Source organism: Dipodomys ordii, unplaced genomic scaffold, assembly GCF_000151885.1.
Source record: "Dipodomys ordii isolate 6190 unplaced genomic scaffold, Dord_2.0 Scaffold15272, whole genome shotgun sequence".
Taxonomy (NCBI): domain Eukaryota; kingdom Metazoa; phylum Chordata; class Mammalia; order Rodentia; family Heteromyidae; genus Dipodomys; species Dipodomys ordii.
The window spans coordinates 1-2,831 of record NW_012282484.1 but is presented as its reverse complement, the minus strand read 5'-3'; the positions used below and the strand labels follow the sequence as shown (position 1 = coordinate 2,831).

General features: G+C 45.9%; 1 long non-coding RNA gene across 2 annotated transcripts; it reads right to left on the bottom strand.

The window, feature by feature from the left end:
• Positions 1-207: 207 nt before the first annotated feature.
• Positions 208-2,783, bottom strand: LOC106002626. 2 transcript variants are annotated; one of them, XR_001175944.1, is made up of 4 exons: positions 2,714-2,783; positions 1,844-1,923; positions 705-727; positions 208-288 (listed from the first exon to the last, which is right to left on the bottom strand). It is a non-coding gene; the product is annotated as an uncharacterized LOC106002626 (long non-coding RNA). The 2 variants fall into 2 exon arrangements; XR_001175945.1 differs by lacking the exon at positions 2,714-2,783 and adding an exon at positions 2,540-2,662.
• Between the last annotated feature and the right edge of the window lie 48 nt (positions 2,784-2,831).

Here is a 2,831-nt window from a genome sequence, read left to right as displayed (position 1 = left end):
AGGGCCTCAGGCATGCAAGGCAAGCGCTCTACCACTGAGCCACCTTCCCAGCCCTCCATGAAACTCTTATCTCCAATTAAACACCAAAAAAGACAGAAGTGGGTTCAAGTAACAGAGTGCTAGCCTTGAGCACAAAAGCTCAGGGAAAGCACTCAGGCTCTGAGTTCAAGCCCTAGGACCATTACAAGAGAGAGAGAGAGAGGGGGGGGGGCAGTACCACTATGGCATTACCTCCATGTATTTTTTGAGGTCAGTCAAGTTCATGACCATTCCTGTATCAGGATCAATCTAGAGAAGAAACAAGGGTGAATATTGCTCTTTTAGGCTCTCCATATTGAAACCATTGGCAATGATTAAAGGCCGTTGAACATGCAGATGTGCGGATGCTGCCCACACTGCACTGACACCCTGGGCAGTCACCGGCTGCTCTTTTCCCCTCCTCCCAGGGCACACTGCAGGCGAGGCTGGGAGGGGAGAGGCCGGGACCACAAGCAGCTCGGCACACACAGAGGCCAACAACAAAGCAACGGAAACCACACTGGACACAGAGGGAGGCCCCAGCAATCTGAACAGAGCACACAAATACCTTCAGCACAAGGGATGAAGGCATGGTCCAAGTGGTAGAGCACCAGCGTGAGCAAGAAAGCCAAGCGAGCGTGAGGCCCCAGTATCAAAAAAAACAATAATTTTTTTTCAGCACGTACCTCTCCGTATACTGTCACCACAACTATGGGAAAGAAAACGAAACACCAAAAGAACAAGCTAGACTTTCAACCAATTATACAGCTACATACAAATCAGCAATGTCAATTCTTCCTTAGATCTCTGGCCCCCAAAGATATATGTATATTTTCTCACAAAACATCTGTCTTTTTTTTTTTTGTCAGTCGTGGGGCCTGAACTCTGGGCCTGGGCGCTGTCCCTCAGCTCTTCAGCCCAAGGCTAGCGCTCTACCACTTGAGCCACAGCGCCACTTCCGGCTTTTTTCTTTTTGCTTATGTGGTGCTGAAGAGTCAAACCCAGGGCCTCCTGCATGCAAGGCAAGAGCTCTACCACTGAGCCACCTTCCCAGCCCCACATCTGTCCTTTTAATTATGATCTTTTGTCCAACTAAAGCAAGACTCAACCAACACAGAGGAGCTTAGGAGGGCCTGTGGCCAAAAAGGGGTTTAAATCCTGCTTAGGACGTTAGTGTTATCAGGGAAGACAAAACTGCTGCTCAGTCTCTACCTGCAAAAGCAGGGAATGTGCATTCAGGAGTCTGGCCACACAGTGAACTGGCCAATTATAGGCAGGACCTTTCCAAGCAAGCAAAACTACTATTGATTCTTATCTCTTTCCTTCCACGACTACACATTCACTTGAGACTAATGCCTTGCAAAACAAATACTTGTACAGAGCATTAAAATCTTGATCAGTACTTTACCAATTAATGACTTTAAAACAATTTGTATTTTTAGGTACTTCCTGAGTTTGAGAGGTGGGAGAGAAAGAGGCAGCAGAAACGGATCTTCTGACACCTGATCTGGTGTTTCCTCTTGGGGATACTAGGGTTTGAACGCAGAACTTCAGTTACTAGGCAGGGGTTCTGTCACTAGAGCCATTCTGCCAGTATTAATTGTCCTGACTTTTGTAATGCCATCACACTACTTCCTCCTACACTGAGGTTTATGTGGCTGGTTTTTGTGGCATCAGCTCCAGTGTCTCTTATCCTTGTATATATTACTTACTTTCATTCAAGGGCTCAAAGCACCAATCCTGTCCAAGAATCTCCTTCCCCTCCCATCCACCCCAGCTGAGCGTCCCTCACTGAAGAGCTGGCATTTCACCAGTCTCCTCTCACCTTTGTAATTGTGCCCGTGGCCATTGGGATTGTTGCATTTCCCATAGAGTTTCAAGTTTTCTTCCTCACTCAGAGACTTGCTAACAAAAGAAAAAGAAAAGTCAGTCAGCATAACTCAAGATTGTTTGAATTCGGGCTCCTTCTCTGTTCCCAACATTTTATTATTTGCTCTGATCTTTCCAAAGTATAATCACTGATCATCATGTTAGTTCATCAACTTGAGAAATCACTTTTATTCATTACTTACCTTGACATCAGGAACCAATAGACATGCTGTAATTAGGCTACTGTTCCATACAATTTGGCACTATAAAAACAAAACGCCTCAAAATTCAGGCCCTTCGTTCCATAGCAAGATTCTTACTTACCTAATCATTCCTTTTAGTTTTCAATTCAACAAACGTTTACTGAACACCTATTGTGTAAAACGCAATACAGAATAAAACCAGAGCCCAGATAGTAATCACACAGGAAGCTATTAGTCCTCAAGCAACTTAAAATCACTTTCCTCCCAGGAAGGAACTGTATTGACCTCGGATAACCTGTTTTAACAATCTTGCTCAACTCTGCCTACTGAAAAACTTCACCAACTGGTCCAGGGATATTCAAATCAGGTGAAAATGTAAAAGTACAAATCTTAGCTATTGCTCCAGACAGAAAGCAATCTACTTAACGAATCCGTGCCTCTGTACTCACCCAAGTGCCACACCCACTATCATCCCTTTAAGATCTTTAGTTATTGCATAAGGACACACAGAACCGTAGTTCACAGGGCTTCTGCATAAAATTTTCTCCCTGTACCCTCCACAACATGGGCCACATGGCAAGATGCCGGGAGAGACCAGGGACAAGTGTGTCAATGTCACTTACAAACAGGAAATGAACCCCTGTGCACAGTCTGCAGCCAGGCCCACCCGCCAGGGTGCCTGCACTCAGCGACCAGAGGGCCACTATCCGAAACCCGCTGGCTGGGCCCCCGCCCGAGGCC